General features: G+C 44.8%; 1 protein-coding gene across 2 annotated transcripts in view; it reads left to right on the top strand.

Moving 5' to 3' along the window:
• Window positions 1-2,862: 2,862 nt before the first annotated feature.
• The window catches only part of Gcnt4 (glucosaminyl (N-acetyl) transferase 4), a 23,928-nt gene continuing 4,640 nt past the window's right edge, over window positions 2,863-22,150 (top strand). Inside the window, exon 1 of one of the 2 annotated variants that reach the window (XM_034636447.2) lies at window positions 2,863-2,946. The gene's annotated coding sequence lies outside the window, so the exon portion shown is untranslated. Of the gene's footprint in view, window positions 2,947-3,186; window positions 3,833-22,150 lie in introns of those variants that run through there. The other variant, XM_071612513.1, reaches the window with a different exon arrangement.

Raw genomic sequence — 22,150 nt, 5'->3', positions numbered from 1 at the left:
GTGCTTTTAATAGCCCTTCTTGCTTATCTTTGCTTTTCTTACTTTCTCCCCCTTCCCCTTTACTTTTCTTACTTTCTCCCCCTTCCCCCTGTACTTTGCTCACCCCCACCTTAGAGAAGTCCCCTAGTGGCATCCCCAGTGACTGTTCTGTTGGCTGAATTCCTCAAGCACTGCTGCCTTTTGGCCCATAGATTGTCATTTGGCCTCAGTCCATTGGCTCTAAGCATCTTCTGAGTTATTTATGTTCTGAACAAGGCCTACCTCTGCAACTGGAGTTTCCTTGAAGGCAGGGGTTGTGATTTATACCTCTTTGCATCCTCAGTTCAGGCAATGTATTTTCATTAACCATGACTTTTAAGGTTGATAACGTATTAGTGTTCCCCCAAAATTCACATCTACCTGGAGCCTGCTAATGTGATTTTACTGCAGATATGATCAAGTTAAGATGAGGTCATGTTTAGGATGGGCCCTAAATCCAATGACTGGTATCCTTAAAGAAGAGAGAAATTTGGGGGCTGGGGCCGTAGCTCAGTGGTAGAGCACTCGCCTGGCATGTGTGGGACTCCAAGTTCAATCCTCAGCACCACATAAAAATAAAATAGTAAAATAAAGATGTTGTGCCCAACTATAAAAAAAAATAAAAAGGAGAGAAATTTGTAGACGGAGAAATTCAGGAAAGAAGGCCATGGAACAGATCTGGAGTGATACTGCTGCAAGCCAAGGACTGTCAAGGATTGCAGGGAGCCAGGAAGAGGCAGAGGGGGGTTCTCCACTAGAGCCTTCAGAGGAGTCACAGCCTGCCAACAAATAAATTTCTGTTTAAATTTATTTTAATTTAAATTTAATTTATTTAATTTAAATTAAATAAATTTTTGTTTAGTCGCCTGATTTGTGGTAATTTGTTAGTGTAGTTCTAGGAAAGTAGTATAGGAATGCTGAGTACAGCAAACCTGCTTCAAGCATGGCAGACGCACAATTCAGCTTTTGGTGACCTACTTTCAGAAGCCCTGAGGAAGAGGTTGGGCCAAGGTTTCTAGGGAAGGAGGGGAGTAACTGAAGGCAATGAATGGAGAGGAGAGGAAAAGAGCTGGGTATGGTCTGTGTTTGAAACAATCCAAAATGAAGTACATGAACTCTAAGTTGAAGATGTTTTTAAGGTCCCATCACAGAAGTGGTTTACTCTAAGACAAATAGTTGATCTGAGAATTGAAGATAGGAGAGAAATTAAGTGAATAGCTGTTCACTTTGTGATAATTTAAAATAATAAAACTGACCTACTTGGGAGGCAGTATGTGTGTGTTTCCTAGAATGCCTTGCTTGAGATAATTGAAGCTGATGATCCTTTCCAACCCTGGAGGCCTGGGTTCCCCCTCTATGGTTAAGAACAGGATTACCATTCAGACCACCTCAGTTCTGAGTTCTGGCTCTGTCACTTACTGGCAAGTTATTTCATCCCACTTGCCTCCATCTCTTCATTTGTAAAATCAGAATAAAAATAGCACATATACCCCATATAAAGCTTGAGATTGAAAGATTTAATCTGCATAAGTGGCTGCAAACAGCACACAGGATGGATAAATAGAAGCTTTGGTGGTTAGCAGCGGCGGCGGCGGCGGCGGCGGCGGCGGCGCGGGGGCATCACCATCCTGTGCAGAGGAAGGAGACTCAGGAAAGGTAAATCATGTGAACTTTAATCGCTCCGCCAGAAAGAAAAGATCCCACTAGGAAAGAGAGGAGAGCTGGCTGTTTGCTTCAAAGCCTGCAAAATGGGTATAAAAACACTTGCACCCTGAGCAGGGTAACGTTTTTATCAGTCTCTGTTGATATGGGCAGACTCCAGGTACTGGGAGTAAAGGTTGGAATCCTACTTGAGGCTCTCTCTTTGGGAGTCGCTGGGTCCTGGGTCCTGGGTCCTGGGTCCTAGGTTCTGTCTGGCTCCCTACCAACAAGCCAGTATACTGCCGGCTTTCAGTCAATAACAAATGATGGAGAAAGAAATAAGCCAACTGGGATGGTCTAGCTTGCTGCGAGAGATTCCTTAAGCGCAGGAACAGCAAACACAACTAGCGCTTAACTTTACAGTTAGCATACTTGCAAAAACCCGCTACGAAGGACCCCTGAGACAGATCCTGCCAATTGGTTTAGTAGGGGTGTGCCTTCTTTAATGCAATTATTTAGTGAGCGGGAGTGGGGGCGGATATCGCGCCCTGAGGACTCGCCACCCTCAACCCGGCTTGAGGATAGAGGAAGTCTATTGGGCATGTAGGCACTGATTGAAAAACAACTTTGTAGCTTATTTATTGAGCAAAAGGCTCCACCTTCCCACGCTGCCGATAATACTCTGCCAGGCTGCGTAGGACATTCCTAGTCTTACCCATGAGAACAACGCGCCTACTGCCGCGGCTGGATGATTCCTGCAGTGCCCGGAGCCTCCCGGAGCCTGGCGTTCGCGGGGGAGCCGAGAGTCGCAGATGTGAGTCTGCTTTGTCACCGCCCTCTGAGCGACTTTGGGCAAGTCGCTTAGCTTTCCTGATCTCGGATTTCTTGTCTGCTTAATGCAGGGAAGGAACCAAACCTGGATGACGCTAGGGCAGCGGCAGAGACCCGGGTGGCTCGGCCTGGGTGCGGCGAGCGCCTGCCGGAGCGGAGCGCGCAGCGGAACTTCTGTCCCAAGCGTGGCGCGGCGCGGCGCGGCGCAGGGACCCCGGAGTGCAGGGCGGGGAACTCCCTCTGCGGGAGCGCAGCGGCGGCGCTCCTCCTTTCTCCACACGTCACGGGGACTGCTCCGCGTTCTCCCATCCCGGGCCGAGGGAAAGCAACTGCCTGGCAGGGCGTGTGGCCGAGGTGGCGACCAAGGCGGAGGTCGCGAGTGGGCCGCCCCAACTCCCACCGGGTTGGCCTCCGCAGCTGCGGGGCCCCTCATTCGGGGCTCCCTGGGTCCCTTGCGTAAGTCGACTTGGCCACGCAGGCAAGAGAGGAACGCCCGGGGTTGGGGGTATCCCGTGGTGGTAGGCGCCGTGCCCCTGTTTCAGCCGCTGGGTGGCCGGGACACCTCGACCCTCTCCTCGCGACTTTCACTTTCCCCGAGGGAAAACTTGGGCGCCAAGTCCTTCTCGGGGATGGGGGTGGGGACGTCTGCCCGGGAGGGCCTCCTCGGGATCCCGGACTGAGCCCCCACTTGGCTTAACGCCAGGAGCCAGAGGGTCCCCAAAGGAAACTGGCGGGCTCGCAGAGTCGCGGGGCAAGCGGGCGACCCCGGTGTACACTTAGACGATGCCGCAACTCCAAGGCTCCGCGCGGCACCCTAGCCCGCGGCAGGACGCTGCAAAGTTCCCTGAGGCCCGCGCTGGGAAAGGGCAGCGGACGCGACTCGGCGCGGAGTAGGTCCTAGGAGACGGCCCGCGGCCGCAGCGCGCAGAGCCGAGCCGCGGGCGCGAGGGTACCGTTTTCCCAGTTCGCCCCGAGGGGTGAGAACACGCTTGTAACCCCCGATTTGCCTTAAGCCAGGATCCCTCTGTTTCGGCCCTTGCGGAGAGAGATCCATACGCGAGGAGCGTGAAGGAGTTGCTCCTGCAGCTTCTCTAAAGCCAAGGGGATTGGGGCGGAGGGGGTTCTCTTAAGTGTTCTTTGCGGGGTAGAGCTGCGGCCCGCGCTTCCCGGGCCGGGCCCTCCGCAAGGACAAGCTTCTGGCTTTTTAAGGTCAAGTTTTCCTGCCGCAGAGCCGGCGGGGATCATCCCCCTTCTAAATGCCGGTGCCTTCCCAGCCGGCTGGGAACCTGCAGAGATCTAAGAGGAGTTGACTTTACCGTCTTTACGTGGGCGGTGCGAGTGGGTGGGTATTGTTTTGTAAATGTTAAGAGCTAAGCTTTCCGGAGTGGAGATGCTGTGGGAAACTAGAAAACATCCTTTTGCTGAGCAAACGGAGGGGTGATGTTATCCCTGGAGCACACCCCCCAACCCCTTTTTTCTTACCTTTAGAATTAAAGAGCAACAGACCAGAAGATTAAGGGAGTTGGGGATACTATTAATTCGTTTAGATCTCTGATGTGATTTGGAAGACATAGAAATCACCCTTTTTGATCTTACTTGCATAAAACATGCCCTTATCATTAAGCCATCTTTTAGCATGACATTCTAGAAACACAGTTCATTTTGGCAGCTATGGTTGATAGTGTCTTGAGGAAGAAAAATCTTTGAAAGTGAATTATTGCTAAGAACTGTTCCTATGTTGCACTTTCTAAGGATCCAATTCTGTGTGAACAATGACCAATTAAGATGTTGTTGAATTATCTTTCACTTGTATTAGGAGAGAAGGAATAGCCAAAGAATGGGATTGTGTGGCACCGAATTTTCACTCAGGAAAACTACAAGGAGAGTGTCCTTGAGAGAGAAGTTTTTTACTCTTTTCTTTGGAAAGCAAGGTATATAGTGGTTTGCTAAATGTCACATCCGCACCGAGATAGATAGGGGTGAATGACATAATTGGGCAGTAAGTCAGAGGTGGTGCTGGATGGCTGAGGGGAGAGTGGTGAGAGAACCGGATGAAGCCAGGAGAGACCAGGCTGGCATCCGGTAGGGGTGGGGGTGGATGGTGGGTGGAGTCTTAGGACAGTTTCGCCGTCTGAAAGTGTTCTAAAGAGATGTGAATTCAGAACCCAACTCTGCTGCATGAGGAATGTATTTGAGGAACCCCTAAATAAACAGGGCTGAGTTAGGGTCTGAAAGGGTGAGGTGGAGGCAGGGATGACATAGTGACTAGACTCAAGACCAATTCTGAAATGATTTGGAAACAATTTTATGGAAGGTGTGAGTGTGGGGAGACTCCCTCTAAGCTTGGGTGCTGTTGTTTTCAGAAGCAGGGGGCACTGTTGGAGGAGCAGGTGCCAGGAGAAAAGCCAAGCGTGGTTTTGTTGGGTCTGAGCAGCTTTTCAAGGTTCCTGAATAGCAATGCTTCTCAAGAGGCAGGATGGAGCTGGCCCTGGCTGACTCTCCAAAACTGGTTGTCACCTGTGTCAGGAGTGGTGTTTGAAGCCTGGGGTGGGCAAGAGGGATGCTGACTGAGGACTGGCAGCTGCTCCCAGAGAGGTGAGACAGAGGGATGGCTTTTTTAAGATGAAGGAAACTTACACATATTTAAATGTGAATGGGCTGAAGCAAGTTGGAAGAAGTTGAACATACAGACTATCTGGAACCCTTGCCCCTTGAAGTATTAGGTAAAAAGCAATTTGATTGGGATGATATTTTAATATCAAGCTCACATAACATAAAGTGTCAGTGTCTTACAACATATGAAATATGTTTGAGCAATTTGAATTTTTACCTTCTAGATCATGCAGATTTAATGTTTAAGGGAAACACAGATGGTGTTCACACAACAGAGCTGCAGCATGGGTAGGAGCAAGGCCCCTGGAGCCAGACTTGGCCCTGTCACTCCATAGCTTGTAACCTGGCATAAGTTTCTTGGCCTGTCTGTCTCAGCTTCCAGGTCTCTGAAGTGGCAGACTTGTAAGGACCCCTGAGAGGTATATGCTGTGTACCTCCTTGTGGACAGATAAAAATTGCATAGGTGCCTCATCCATGCACAATATGTGCATCATGCCTGGCACATAGCAAGGTTTCAGTAAGCCCTGGTGCTACTGGCTTCGTTATGATGATGTCATTTCTGTGATGTCATATCTATCATTTCTAGACATAAAATTTCAGACCTGGAGAATTTTGAAACTTGGCCAAGACCATAGAGTCAAGAGTAGCAAGTTAAGACCAGGATCTCTTTGGCCTGACTCACAGGCAGGGGCACCTTCCACCTAGCGTGTCAACAAGTGCCAGGTACTGGATCTGGTTCAAGATCAACTATAATAGGAGGATCCAGTCACTGCTCGCCAGAGTGCAGTGGAGCAAAGCAGACATCAGTGGCAACACTTACAGACTACCCAAGCAATTTAGAAATGTGTGTTTGGTATTAATTTGCATTGCTTTGCATGTCATCTTACATATGCATTTCCATATGCTGGTAAATTTCCCCAGTAGGAGCAAAGGCTGAAGTTTCAAGTATAGGAGAGAAAATAAAATTAACCATGAATCAAATGCAGCTGTTTCACTCTTAATAGCCTCCTGGGAATGGTGGGCTTGGTGCTTTTAGGAAAAGTATTGGATCTGTGTTTACTGTTTTAGAAGATAGGGGAAGCCAGATATCATTTGATAAAAGCAGGTATATCTTAACATGTTGGGGAGCTTGATCTTCCAAACAAAACAGAAAAATACAAGAAAAGTAAAAGATGACCAGAGAAAACTTTCATATAAAAATGCCAGAAAATGAAGCAGAAGCAGAAAAAGAAGGCTTTATGAAGCCAAACTAATAAGAAACACTAAGGATCAGCAGGTAATGGTTGAATTTCTGCTAAGCAGTATGAAAGTTTAGAACATAACTACAAGTATTTGAGCCTTTAAAACCAATCAATTCTCCCTAATTTGGACTTATTGGGAAATGGGCCATTGTATCTTAGTAAAATCTCATGAATGCAGAATATCCATAACCAAAGAAACAAAGTACGATTCTCTTACTTAGAGCAATGGTTCTTAAAGTGTGGTCCCTGGGCCAGCTAGCTGCAAAGTAGCACCTGAGGACTTATTAGAAATGTAGGTTCTGACCACTCAAATCTGCTGAAAGGAACCTCTGGAGTTGGGACCCAGCAATGTGTGTTTTAATAAGTTCTTTAGCTATTTGGAGCAGCAGTCATGCCTGGTTCTTTTTTTTTTTTTTTTTCACTTTTTCAGCTGTAACCTTAACTTTTCTTGTGTTGTGATCACCAGCTTCTTGCTGTGCCACTTGACTTCCATGCTTTGCTGATCTGGGAGATGGGAGATGGGAGATGGTTGAACAGAGACTCAAACCCATTGCTCAGCGCATCTGCTCAGAGCAGAGTACAGCAGGGTGGCTGATCCCTTCCCTTCCTTGGTCCAAGTCCTACCTGATGGGAGATGCTTTCTAAGATCCCTTCCTTTCAGCCTTAGCATTCTGCAGCTCTGTAGTCCCCAAGCTGTCCAGGGCCAAGAAGGTTTTGTTTCACTGCCTTTTTCTTCCTTTGGCAGCCTCATACCAAACAAACTGTGACTCATACCGAATGTACAGTCAGCCAAAACACTGAACCATCCTCTACAGATGCTCCTGTGAAGCCACATTTGTCCATCTAGTAGGCGTGCAGTTAATTTTCTGGACCTGGGAGTTTATCTCTTAAATTTCATCTTACTAGATCCAAGTCTGACACAATCTGTTTGGGTTCTATTTCTGTCCAATTCCCATATAAACTGATGTCCTCTTCTCCCTTGGACACTGAGATCCTGGCCAAAGAATTAATGATGATGTGAGTGTCTTTATTAGTAGCCACCTCATACGTAATGAGGCTCAAAACCATGGAAGCTTTTGCAGTCCTATGGGGACAGCACTGGAAGAGTAATAGCTGTGTGCACCGGTGCCCGCCTGTAATCCTAGCAGTTTGGGAGGCTGAGGCAGGAGGATCATGAGTTCAAAGCCAGCCTCAACAACTTAGCAAGGCACTAAGCACTCAGTGAGACCCTGACTCTAAATAAAATATTAAAAAGAGGCTGGGGATATGGCTCAGTACGATTCTCTTACTTAGAGCAATGGTTCTTAAAGTGTGGTGATATGGCTGGGGATATGGCTCAGCATCCCTGGGTTCCATCCCCAGTACCAAAAAAAAGAAAGAATAGTCACAGTCCTGGCATCATTCCCATTTGAATTACTGTTGTTCTAAAGTACTCCCTCAGATGGTTTCCCTTTTTAGGCCCTTGTTCTGTAACTTCATTCCTGGTGTCTGTCACAGCACAGCCATCATGAGCATATTGTAAGTGAACTTGGAGATGGCTTCACGATCCCTGTATAAACCATCAGTTTGGAGTTTTATTTATTTATTTATTTTAAAATATTTAATTTTTAGTTGTAGTTGGACACAATACCTTTATTTTATTTATTTATTTTCATGTGGTGCTGAGGATCAAACCCAGGGCCTCGCACATGCTAGGCAAGCACTGTGTCGCTGAGCCACAACCCCAGCCCCTTGGAGTTTTATTTTTGTTTTTGATTTGTTTTGTAGGTGACATAGAGGTGAGTTTCAGCTTATTTATAGTCAGATTTAAAAGAATTCAGAAATCTAGGAAGCAAAAATTGTGCCTTTCTTTGTTTTACCTTAGCAGAAATTGTGCCTTTCTTTGTTTTACCTTCTAGAACTTGACTTTTATGCTAAAGTCTAGATTTAATCAAAAGACTCAAGTTTATCTGATTATTTTTTTAATCTACAATTTTGCTGATACAAAATTTTGCCCTAAGGAGCTGGAGATGTAGCTCAGTTGGTAGAGTGCTCACTTCACACGCACAAGGCCCTGGGTTCAATCCCCAGCACCACCAAAAAAAAAAAAAAAATAGCCTTTAGAGGAACACAGTGACATAATATAATGACATAAGAGAAGTTTTAAAAGGCAAAAATCAGAACAACTTCATGGGGGCACTGCCTCATCATGGTTCTTATTCAGACCCCACCGGGCCTCCACCACATTAAAATTCTCACCTTAAGCCAAACTTCAGATTCCCCATATCTGAGCTTGTTTTCCTCCTGCAAGACACTACCAGGCCTCTTTTTTGGGGGGAGGGATAGAGCTGTTGTGCTGGTCCTTGAGCATGTTAAGCACATGCTCTACCACTGAGCTACACCCCCCCACACACCAAACCTACTTGGATGACATGATCTCCCTTACCATGATAAACCAAACCAACCCCCCCAAAAGTGCCTGTAGATAGTAAAGTTCTCTGTAAACTCGAATCTCCCTTGTAAGGGAGACAGAATTTCCACTTGACCCTCTTAGGGTATTTTGTGTACCTGAGAATTAAGTTGACATAAGAAAGACCAATAGAGAAAAGCATACAAATGTATGAATCTTACATGACAGCAGAACCCTCATAAGGAAGTGAAGATCCAGAGACAGATGAATACTTACATTGTGAATTGGACAAAGAGTAATAAAATGAGACAAGGCCAGGGGCTGAAGCTCAATGTGGACTGGGTGGAGAAGTGACCAGCAAGGTAAGGTGAGTTTAACAGTAGTGCACATTTTCCTGAAAGGGCCTCAACTTTCTGTCCTCCTTGATAGAAATGATACTTGCTCATTTTGTACAGGAATTTCATCTCTTGCTTTTAAAAGAAAAAGTACAAAGCAGATGATCTTGCCCCTCTGCTTTTCAGGGGCCTTAAGTCAATATAGCATTATGTCAGAATGCCATATTTGAGGGCAGCATAGTCTTAACCCCTTCACTCTGTACTTTATGCTCTTTGGTTGCTTTTTATTCTCTCCTGTCATCTCTTGTTGGTTTTCTAGCTTTTGTTTCCTACTCTAGTTAGGGGGAAATAAACACGGTTGTCCCTTTAAGGAAGGGCTTCTGAGTTGTTCTCAGGCCTGTCCAATGAACCTTCAGCCCTGGTGAGTTTGACCTGTTGGCCCATTTCTTCTCTGGTTGTCTACAAGACCCAGCCAGCCAAGGACAGAGCAGCTGGTGCAGACAGCCACTGAGGATGGGCAGTTCTGCTGGGACAAGGAAGAACAACACCTAGCATAGCTCCTGTGCTCACTGAGGTTCCTTTTCCTTCTCCTCCTGTGTCACTGCAGCATATTTGGATATCTGTGTGTTTGCATTGACACCCCCATGTTCCATCTTAGAACATGGGGATGGCTGGCTCTGTGCAGCCCTCAGTAGCATCATCATCAAAAGATGAGACCGAGGGGCTGAGGATGTGGCTCAAGTGGTAGCGTGCTCGCCTAGCATGCGTGAGGCACTGGGTTCGATTCTCAGCACCACATAAAAACAAAATAAAGATATTGTGTCCACCTAAAACTAAAAAATAAATATTAAAAAAAAAGATTAGACCAAAAATGCACTAAGAGAAGGGTAGGGAGATTGTGGAGCTGAAGGATGTGGGACGAAGAAGAGATCCCAAGGAGAGAGGAACATGGAGTCAGCACCACGGCGAGAAGAACACGGAATAAAAGAGATGTTTCCAAGAACAGCTAGTGACTTGTGCTTTCGGAAAACTGTCTCTATATGAACAAATTCAAACAGAACAGAACAACTGGGATTTCTTTGGGTTGTGTTATCAGATCACCTAAGACCTCACTGTTATTTCTCCGTATTCCTCGAGGCAGGAGTTACTAATTGTATTCTCGCTTGAATCTAACACAGTACCTCCCTGGCCCACAATAAAGATTTGCTGGATGGGTGGACAGCCAACAGAAGGGGGACAGAAATAGGATTCATAAGAATATAAAAGGGGCTGGGGTATAGCTCAGTGATAGAGCACTTGCCTGATGTGGGAGGCCCTGGGTTTGATCCACAGCACTGGGAAGGTAGGGGATATATTACTCCAAAGAAGTGAAGGCAGAGATTTGAACAGATATTTGTATATCCACCTTCATAGCAGCATTATTCACAATAGCCAAAAGGTGAAAGCAATACAGGTGTCCACTGGCAGAAATGGATGCCCAAAATGTGGTTTATACATACAATGGAATATTATTCAGTCTTAAAAAGGGAGGGAAATTTTGGCATAGCTACAACACAAACGAGCCTTGAAGACTCGTATATTTACTGTAATAAACCAGTCAAACATTGGACAAATACCATGTGACTCCTAGTAAATGAATTCCTAGGATGGTTCAATCCATGCAGGCAGAAAGTGGAATGGTGGCTGCCAAGGGCTAGAGAGGCATGAGCCAATGTTGGACAGGTACAGAAGTTCACTGGAAAAGATGAAAATCTGTGGATGGTTGGTGCTTATAGTTATGGAACATTTGTGCTTAATACCACAGGGTCCTTAACACTTAAAAATGGTTAAAGTAATCACTGCACTCTCCATGCATGTATGGAAATATCACACTGAACCCCATTAACCTATACAATTAATATGCATTAATAAATATTTCTTTAAAAATGGCTAAAGCGGAGCCAGGCACACCTATAAAATCAGCTACTCAAGAAGCTGAAACAAAGATTTCAAGTTTGAGGCGAGCCTAAGCAACTATTGAAACCCTGTCTCAAAACAAGAAATAATAATAAAAGGTGGAGCTCAGTGGTAGAGCTCTTGCCTAATGTGTGAAGCCCTGGGTTCCATCCTGGCACCACAAAAAAAGGCAAAAGTTCAAATGATAAATTTGGTTACATGTTTTATCACCATAATAGAAAAAAAGAATACTTTTATGATCAACTAATTTATAAGTTTGGAACAATAAAAGTCATTTTTATAACCAAGAAGTGAAAATATAGATTAGAGAACAAAGATGGCAATGACTCTAGACTTAGAACTGTGCCATCAAAAATATGTTGCCTGAATCCTGGTACTGAGAGGGACTTTCAAAAGGTTTTAATCTTGTCCACTCCTCATTATCCCCATAATTCCCTCTTACAAGGCCTGGGGTTGTGGCTCAGCAGTAGAGCGCTCACCTAGCACGTGTGGTGGTTGACCCTGGGTTTGATCCTCAGCACCACAAAAAAAATAAAATAAAATAAAATAAATGAATAAAATAAAGATATTATGTCCAATTACAAACAAAAAATAAATATTCAAAAAAAAAAAAAACTTTCTACTTTGAAAAAGTTCAAGCCTGCAGACAAGTTGTTTGTCCATCTGATTTCCTCCTCCTCCACCACAAGAAGTACGAAAGTTTTTGATGTGGCTTCAGCCCCAGTCTGCCTGATGGAACTCCATGGCTGTGGCCTCTCGGAGATGGTTTCTGGGTACAGGAGTGGGCGAGGCACGTTGAGCGTGAAGCCTGTGCTGGTTTGCGGAACAGCACCTGGTCCATGATACCCAGCTGGTTCCAATGCCTTTGATCCTGACCATCACGCAGCTCTGTGCTAGTCTGGTTTTTCTGCCAGAACATACCCAGCTCATTAGCTTGTTTAGTCATCCCAGTAACCACGTGAGTTGGTGCCCTGGTTGCTGTCACAGACAGAGACTAACTGGATCCATGGCATCTTGTTAATGGCAGACTTATTAATGTATGCAAAGGCTGAGCAGGAGGGTAAAACAGGAAGGTGAGTGTGTGGTGGTGAGAAGAGGCATGGAGTCAGGAAGAAGGGGTGCAAGGGAACATTCAGGAAATGGCTCAGAACTACTCCAGATTTTGGAGTATGTCTTGGATAGCTATATGATACTGACAACTTGGGAGGAAAAAAAAAAACTAGTCCTAAAGTCTCCCTTACATAAGAAGCTCTCTAGAAGACACCCCACCTGCAAGGTGACCTTTGGAGATGATGTGACCTGGGACCAGAAACTTTACACAGAGGAGGTTTGCCATACCCTGAAGGGGCTTAACTGAGCATGGTGAGCCGACTGCAGTCTTTGCCAACTTCAGAGTTAATTTGGTAAATCTTGCAGACTGCCTTCCTTCAGATGTTTACCTAAAGCCTCCATCTGCCTCCAAATATAAATGGATGAGAAGTTCAGCATATTTGAGGCATATTTTTGCACTTGGCTATATACAGGATTATACTGTTGTACAAGTAGATACTTTAATCTGGTTTAAATTTAATTTTGCTCTTGGGTGTGTGAATGTGGTTAAGCATTACCCTTTCCCTGGGGCCATCTTTCAAAGTGCAAGTTGCCTAAACATAGAAGTGTTCATTTTTCTCATGTAGCAAGAATTCAGAGTGGGTGTTTGCTGCTGCCTATTCAGTGGCTTGAGGATTTGGGGACTGAGATCTCCAACAGTCTTTTGGTCTGAACCTCCTGGTTCCAAGATGGCTGCTACAACTCTCACCATCATGTTAGAGTTCTACCAGAAAAATGAAAGAGGGGGAGGAGGGGACAAAAATAGCATGCTTCCCACTTGAAAATCAAGCTCCTTTTAATAAAAACTATCTCAGATATCCCACATGATATTTCACTGATAGCTCCTCTACAGTGGAAGTTGAGGAAGAAACCTTTCACAGAGACATGCTTCTGCCACCAACAATGTAGTTCTCTTTGTAAAGAGAAAGGGGAGGACAGATGTTGGAGGGTCACTGGTGGTCCACCAGAGTCATACCTGCAGCTCTATTTCTGAACTCTATTTCACTAGTCTGTTCTGGCACTGGCCTGCACTGTTTTAAAGGCACCATCCATTAGAAAATCTGAGGTCTGGTGTTCCTTCTGCTTTCTGTGTAGCTGGTATGTACGCTGGCTGCTTAGTAAGCTAAGCAGTCACTGTGCTTGTTTATTCTGATCCCCTGCCTATTGAGACCCCGTTGTCAAGATGGGAACCACTGCTGGAATGCATCCTTGGAGGAGGTGCCAGATGCAGAGAGAGCTTCCTGCAGGCATTTCTAGATTGGACTTTCGGTAAGACAAAAATCACGGCTTTTGAAATTCCTATTTTTAGCAGAGTATTCCCAAGCAACTACAGATTTTTACTTCTTCTACCCCTTTCAGTTAATTTTGAATTCCTGGGTCTTAATTTTATTGTGTCTATATGCACACAAGTTTCTGAGGGCAGTATACACGTGTTAAACCAAGAAGCACAGACCTTTGGCTGAATGAGGAAGCCAAACCCAGAGTCACTGATCCTGAGGCTTTTTGTTAAGTGTGGAAGCATATTGGAGTCTCCAGCTGCACAGTGAAGTCTCCGCCATATTGGCAGAACCCAAACACAAACAAGCTGATGGGAAATGGAGTGTGTCTAATCCATTCACCAGCAGCTTGGCCTGGCCTGGCCTCAAGCCATTCCTGACCTTGATACTGTTGATTCACGTTTATTCCTCTGCTGCCTCTGAATGTAGTTATTTGAGGACATGAGATATATTACTCTAAAGGCACAGGTAGAAACCAGGTACCCGTGCCTTTTCAGCCAACTGCAGAGCCTTTGAGGAATTAATTTTGGCCAGGACAAAATACAGAGTTGGCCAAATAAATGCTTTCACAGGTTTCTTTGGGGGGGGGGGGGTTGGGAATCAAGCCCATAGACTCTGGGTAGGGAAAGTTACTTTATGTCTAATACAATAAACATCCATTTTAAAAAACAGATGTATTTTTTAATTCAGTTTTTCTCCTTTATTGGAGAAGAAGCCAAAACATTCTCAACCCACAATTTAAATTTAGAACACATAACATGTATTTTGGTTTTATGTTGTGCCCAAACTAACTGAAATGAGAAGGGTAGAGAAGGAAACCCTAGAAGGAATGAAACCTCTGTTTCATAAAGCTTGAGAAGCAAAGATCTAATCAATAAATTATCTCCTTTTTGATAACCCTTTATGCCTAAAAATGGGTAAACGTTGAATGTAAGCTCTCTTCATCAAGCTAAAATCTGAAAGCATAGGTGAAAGGAAAGTGACCACAACACTCGGAGCAACCAAAAGATCTTTATTGCAGCAGTGCAACAAAGAGAAAGGAAAGAAGGAAAGAGAGAGAGAGAAAAGAGAAGAGATGAACAGGGAGAGAGCAAGAGCAAGAGAGAGACAGAGAGCGCGCGTAAGAAAGATAAAGAGCAGGAGAGAGAGAGAGCAAGAGAGAAAGAGCAAGAGAGAGAGCAAGAGAGGAAGAGCAAGAGAGAGGGAGCCTGGCAGGAGGGAGTTTTTATAGCCCAAATCTAATGGGGCCTCTGGGTCTGCAAGCTGCCTTGTTGGCCCAAGGGGGGGTTAAGTGTTCAGCCTTAAGCAGGGTTGAATGTTCAGACTTGAGGCAAACAGGTGATAAAGGACCAGATAGAGGGGGGTTTGAGTGTGTGGGCTATCTTGCAGCCAACATCTGTTCAGCCTGCCCTGCAGACAACAGAGTTCAGCCTGCTCTGCACCCAACAATAGGTATTTTTGAAATCTACCCTTCTTATTTAAAAAAAAAAAAATCTCTATAGAGAAAAATTCAATGTTTTGCTCCACAATGAAGGTCACAAATTATTACAAAGTAAAAATGTTTCATTGGTTTCATTATCTCATTTTAGACTTCCGGCTAAAAGCCCTGACGGATAGTACATTTTGTGTATTGGAATTGCTGCCAAATCCTTACTACTGCTTTGCTGGTTACAGGGTTCTTAGCTGTCCATGTGGCTTTGCCAGCTAAGATACACTAGCAGCTTTTGATGTTTGCCCTGTGGACAGATGAGATAGAGCCCAGAATCAAGTCGTTCTCTTCTAACCGGTGTGACTGTAAAAAGGCAATTGAACTTGGCACTTTCTTGCTAGGCTTTCGCAGCCTAGATTTCTTACAACCATGAGGGACCAACAGCTGGTCAACATGTCCTGATGTGGGATGCTCATATCCCATGTAAACCTACACTCTGTGACTCTCCTCCAACCTGAGAGGTTCCAGTGAAGTTACAAGCAGGAAGCATTATAATCTAAAGAGGCAGGTAACAGTGACTTTCAGAACCACTATTCTTATCAAAGCCTCTGTTTCACAGTCTTGCAGATGAAGTAGTCCTTCATCCAAGGAAGGTCATGACCGTAGTCTTGGTTCTTGCAAACTGAAGCAAACTGCCTAAACAGAAAGCTATCAAATGAGACATGTTGTACAGGGACCTCAGACAGAGGCCCCTTGGATGAGAGCCAGCCGGGAAAGTTTTACAGGACCTCTGATTTTTGGCAATGGAAGACTGCAAAAGCCCTGATGGGAAGTATGTTTTATATATTTGCATTGTTGCAAAATCCTTGCTACTGCTTTGCTGGTTATAGGGTCATTAAGATGACAGCAAACAGGGATCCACAATGAGCCATTACAGTTTTGCCACATCTGTAGAATTCCCCCCAAAAGATGTTGAACTTGGGGAGAAGCTCATAGCTTCTGCAATGCAGTGTTACAAACGCCCTTTAAGCTCTGCATAGAATGGGTTGTCATTTAAAATTCTTTTGTTATAAGTCTTCCAAAAAATATTGAACATACTGGGGGAAAAAAACCACAACTCAATGGTTAACTAGAAAACTATCTTCGTGACTCTCAAAATCCAAGACAGGTATATCTACATCATTCTGAAAATCCAATGAACAATTTTGAAACTTCAGTAAAAACCTTTGACAAAAAGGAATGTTGTCAAATAGTGAAAAACAATAATTAGAAGGTCAGCATAGAGGAATAATAAATGTTTTCGAAAAATAAAATGAACAACATGTTGACTCCTTTTTAGTTTTTCCGAGAAAACTTTCCTCTCACAGAGGTTTTCATACCTACTTAGTAGACAAATTTTGGACCAAAATTGTCTTTTTTTCCTAAGTTCTTCACATGCACTCTATCATAGGACCTCTGTAATAGCACTATTAGATTGAAAAGCCATTCTCCCATTTCACACATGGGAATTAAAGACTTGCCCAAGATTAATGGTTTGCTGGGGTCGCTTGAGGAGTTTTGGATGGTAGAGCCCGGACTAGAATTCAGGTCTTCATTTGTTCCAGTAAGGAACTAACCCTGTGCCAGAACAGATAATGAGGTTGGAGTAGTGAGCAAGGCCTTCAAGGAACTTACGTGCCTGCGTGGCAATGGATAATAAAGAAGTAAAAATATGTCAAGTGCTTAGAAGAAAACCAGGAGTATGATAGACAGGAGAGTGATTTGGGTAGAGTGATCATCAGAGAGGACCTAAGGAAGACATTTCTCCTGAAACTTGAAGGTCCAGGGGGAACTGGTCTAGACTTGGGAACAGCAAGTGCAAAGATCCTGAGGCAAGGAAGAAGCTGATGTCCCAGGAACTCTTATAGGACTGGTGTTACCAAGAGCTTAAGAAAGAAAAAGAGTAGAATAAGATGAACTGGGGAGAAAGGCAAGCATGGGAGCTGCTGGGCTTTATGGTCATGGAAGGGATTTCCAATTTTATTTTACATGAAGTGAAATCTCAGTGAAGTGTTTTATGCATAGGAAGTGGGTCTAGGGAGAGGGGTTGTTCTAACGTATGAATTTTAAAAATCATTTTGGCTACAGTACAGAGAATGGAAAATGAGGGAGGACAGTTGGGAGATTGTTTTATACCCAGGCAAGGGTTGATGCTGGTTTGGATTAGGGTGGTTCCCACAGAGTAAAAAGAAGTGAGCGGATCTGAAGTACATTTTGGATGTAGAACCAAGAAGGTTCTACTACTGCCAAGGCATTGAAGAGGTGGTCTCAAGCTGCATTTAATAGTGAAGGCTCTGAAATTGGACCACAGTTGGAAATCTTGACCCCTAGCTATATGACCTAAGGTAAGTTATGTATCTCTATGACTCTGTTTCTCAATCTGAAAAAAAATGAGGGAAATGATAGTATCTACCTAAGGAAAAGAATACATCAGTCAGTGTAAATAATACTAACACTCAGCATAACCATTGTGAAAGGACAGGTATGTGTCCCCACACCAGCAATACAAAGACTTCTGTTGGCTTTGGTCAGAGTGGTCTTGTTGAAGGGGAGCAGGGAAGTAGGCTGGACCGAATGCCACCATAAGGGGCCTGGATAGGAGGGGTTAGGGATCCTTCCTTCTTCTGCTTGGTGGAGAGCAGTTAGACATACTGCTATGATCTAAAATTTATATGTTGAAACTTAATTGCCCATGTGATGATATTAAGAAGTGGGGCCCTTAGGAGATGATTAAGCATGAAGGGTGGAGCCAGTATGAATGGAATTAGTAACCTTATAGAAGAGGTATGAAGGAGCAGTTCACCCTGCTATCATTTTTCCCTTCTGCCTTCCACCATGTAAGGGCATAGCAACAAGGTGCCATCTTGGAGGCAGAGAGTGAGCCTTCATCAGACACGGATCTGAAACTTGATCTTGGACTTCTCAGCCTCTTGCACTGTGAGAAATAAATTACTATTATTTATAAATTACCCAATCTAAGTATTTTGTTCTAATAGTAGGAGTAGACTAAGACACACATTTAAGGGGGCCATATGTTCCCAGATCCCAGGAATGAAATGGGGTTAAATGAGGGTAGGCACTTTTGAAGGGAGAATTTGCTTAAAACTCCTTTTTTTTTAGATTTTACTTCTAGACTTCTCCAGGCATTGTGGGTTTGTTAATTAAAGTTTTTGGTGAAGACTTAGAAAAGTGAATTCTATTATTGTTTTTTTTCCCCCATTGAAAAGTATGTTGCCTGTTTTAGACATTACGTTCTCTCTAATAATTCACAGACCCAGTTTAGGGTAGGGCTCATTCACAGTAGAGTGTGAAATAGAAGGAGCAGGGCAGTGCCTATATAGGAAGACTGTCATTGAAAAGCAAACCAAAAGGGGAAAGGGGTGTTTTTATTACAAGCAGCCTGGAAATAGTGTTCTCCACAGTGTCGGTGCCAGACAACGGGTCACTGCTGAGCTTTATTTTCTTCTGCAGACTTTTCTGACTTCCTGATTTTTTTTTAATGGAAGTGTTTACTTTTATAAAAAGTGTTTACTTTTATAAAAAGGCAAACCTTTTTCTCTTGTAGAAATTGTAGAAAGTATTAGGCAGTGCCCCAAGTAAGCACTGTTTATTGGGTGATTCTACATCATAATGATATTAAATTAGTATGGAAGCTGGGATGGAGGTAGTCAGGTACTACTCCTAAAATATTGAATTTATATTGAGACTTTTGGGGGAAATAGGAGGTAGACTGACAGATAGCAACAGGGCTGGGGCTAGGGCTGGGCTCAGTGGGAGAGCTCTTACCTCACATGCATGAGGCTCTGGGTTCCATCCCCAGCACAGCAAAGAAAAAAGTGTGAGGGTACCACTGAGCACAATGGCACATGCCTGTAATCCCAGTGGCTCAGGAGGCTGAGGCAGGAGGATCACAAGTTCAAAGCCAGCCTCAGCAACAGCAAGGTGCTAAACAACTCTGTGAGACCCCGTTTCTAAATAAAATAAAAAATAGGGCTGGGGATGTGGCTCAGTGGTTGAGTGTCCCCTGAGTTCAATCCCCAATATGGAAAAAAAAAAGTGTGAGGGTTAGGGGAAATGATAAGCCACGGGTCTGGACAGGATTTGCGAGGATGTATTTGCCATCAATGAGTAGGAGTAGCAGGGCAGTCTGGAGAGTGAGCTGGAGGGAGGACGAGGACGCATTTACCAGGCAGTCATGGTCTGGATCTGTGCTGGAGCACTTTGCAGGCATTCCCTCCTTTAACACAGTTGTTTTACCTGTGGGGACAGATGTGCAGAGGCTGAGGGGATATGTCTGAGGTCCAGGTGCTAGGTAGGCCGTCCCTGAGCTGAATTGCAGGGCTTCCAAGGGCAAGCTAAGCCCTTGCCCCTTGGCCAGGACGTGTCATGGTGGGATGGTGTGTGGCCTCCTCTTTTGCTTGGCACCTGAGCAAGGTCTCAGCTCTGAGCAGCTTTGTCCTTCCTTTATCACCTCTTACTTTGATCCAAAGAGTGAAAGGCAGTCATTTTTTAACATTGCATAAAATTGTCTCGTGAATTCTTTTCTTTAAAACATAAGTTCAGCGGGTCCTGTGTACTGTATTGGAAAAGCCCCAAGACTGGAGACAGGCAAGCTGGGCTTGGGGGAAGTGAAGGGCCTCTTGGGAACACTGAGCCTCAGTCCTCTGGTGGCTGGGAATTAGTCTAATTCTCACTGTGGGACGCAAAATGAGCCCTCAGAGAGGTTAACTAGTTCAGTCAAAGATTTAACTACCAAGTGCCCCTCCAGGCACTGAAGCCCAGGTCTGGGGCATCCTGAAGCCCAGCTACCTTCTTCTCTCTCTCCCCAGGGTCCTGACCTGCCTGAGTCACTGTGTGCAATTCTTGGTTCCTAAACGGAGTCACGCTCAGAACTTCTCTCCTCAGTCTCCTTCCACAGTTCTTGATTTATCATTCCTTCTCCTCTTGGAGAGGAAGCCTCCTACTCCTTTACAGCCTGGGCTTTAAAGTGGCCAGCTTAAGAGTTTTTTGGAAAGCTGCAGATGACTGTAGCCATTTGGCCCGGATGCGGTGACTCATACTTAGTGCACTTAACCGTGGTGGATCTGTTTTCCTGCTGCTTCCTTAGAGGCTCCAATAGTGCCTGGGAGAGCTGGGGAGAAGCTGGTTTGAGGAAATGCTTCATGTAACATTCTTGTCGGGAACTTAGTGAGGAGTGTTTTTTATTGAATTGTTATGGAACTTCTTCCACCTGAACTATAGTCATTAAACCTTGCCAAGAAACCTTATTTCATTGTCACTAGGAACTTGTACCTATGTGGTGAGAAACTCCGCAGGTCACTCTTCCTTGTCTGCCTGGATAGGTGGGAGGGGAAATATCCCTTCTCCATGGGAAGTTATTTGCAATGTAACTCTAAGAGTATTCCTTGCCAACAAAACACTTGCCTGCTTCCTGCCCTTAAGAGGAAAAGAGCCAGTCCCAAGGTGTTGCAGAAGATGGCACTGCTAACCTGGTCTCCTAGGAAACCTGTGGCCAGCTTGAGGTCAGCCTTGGCCCCACCCACTCTGGTCAGACCTAGGTCAGGCCACAGGAGCTCCTACCATTCTACTCTGGAGGCCTCTGGAGTTCCTGTGACAGGTGGCCGGAAAGGGGGTGGGGCTGCTGATGGGCAGGTATCAGTCGTACCCACCTTCACCCTAGCAACTGGAGACCCCGAGGCCATGCTGCTTCCTGCTTTTTCCTGAAGAGCTCACTGGGAGGGACGGAGGGTGTTAAGCAGAAGCCCTTGGGGGTGGGAGAGCCAAGCTGAGGTTGGGGACCTTTGTTTTTTCTCTTACCTCCTGCTATGCGGGTCCTCTTGATTGGTGAGTTAGTGCCTCTCATACCCGTGATGACTTCTTAACCACCTGGGAAGAGGCCAAGTACCACTTCAAGATTTGACAGAAACTCTTTCATTCTAAAGGGCATTGTACCTCCATGTTTTTACTTCTTACTTGGGGAAGGAATGCTTTTATCTTAAAGAACTTTCTAGCCATGGTAAGCAGACAAAATGGTTTTATTTTGACTTGGGAGGGTAACATTGGAGGACAGCTCATTTAAAGAATTTCAAAGTCTGACCCAAAGGCTGACAAAATTTTCCCTTAGAGAGGCCTTTGTGAAAGTAGTTTAGAAAGCCAGGAGCCTGGGCTGTCCCTGTACCCTCCCCCTCTTGGAAATTCACTGTAGTCCCCTGCCTGGGAAAGCTCAGAGTTGACAGAGCTGGTTGGGACAGGATCCTGATAGCACCTCCCAACCCCTTTCCAGAGTTCCCTGCCACCTTCCCTCTCCCGGGCAGGCAGTCCTGTCCTGAGATGCCCTCTTTATTTTTGGAGGTCTAATCAGGATCTGAAAGTTGAACTAAGATAAATGTTCCTTTTGGCCTCAGGTGAATTGTTTGCATCTCTGAGGACCTCTTCATACATCTGGTTCTCTAGACCTCTGTCCAAAGAAGAGCAATTCCTCCACAAATATGCTAAGGCAGAAATGCAGAATATATAAAGACATAGTGCAGTTGGCTCTCCATATTTGTGGTTCCCTCATATTCAACCAAACCTGGGTCAAAAATATTTGGAAAAGAAAACTCTAGAAAGTTTTATAAAGCAAAACTTGAATTTGTAGTCCACCCAGTGCTATGACTGATTCACATGAATGGAGTGATGCATAGGGATTGTGAGAGGTGTTATAAGCAATCTAGAGATAATTTTAAAAAATTAAGGGGAAAAAGTAGACAGGAGATTATGGATCTGTTATATGCAAATGTGGTGGCTTTTCCTACCAGGGACTTGAGCACTTGAGGATTTTGATAGCCATAAGGTCCTGAAACCAATCCCCCAGAAGGCTAAGGAGTTTATCTTCCAATCTCTTTGGTAACCAACATCTCTCAAATTAGGTATAGTTCACACAGAATTTCAGAAAAATACCACCACTGTACACGTTTCCATTTCCTGATTTCTGTATTCTTTTAAGGGCAAGAATCTTGTTTTATTATCTTTGGGTCCAGCATTCTGCCAGGCATGTGGTAGCTACCTGTTTAAGTCAGCTTTTTCGCTGCTGTGACTGAAAGACCTGACCAGAACAATTGTAGAGGAGGAAAGGTTTACTTAGGGGCTCATGGTTTCAGAGGTCTCAGTCCATAGATAGCAGGCTTCATTCCTAGGAGCTTGAAGTGAGGCAGAACATCATGGTGGAAGAGTGTGGTGGAAGGAAGATGCTCACATGATAATCAGAAAGCAGAGAGGAGTGACTCCACTTGCCAGACACAAATATATATCCC

Source organism: Marmota flaviventris, chromosome 5, assembly GCF_047511675.1.
Source record: "Marmota flaviventris isolate mMarFla1 chromosome 5, mMarFla1.hap1, whole genome shotgun sequence".
NCBI classification, from domain to species: Eukaryota; Metazoa; Chordata; class Mammalia; order Rodentia; family Sciuridae; genus Marmota; species Marmota flaviventris.
Note: the sequence above shows the minus strand (reverse complement) of the source record. Positions and strands in the feature narration are given on the sequence as shown.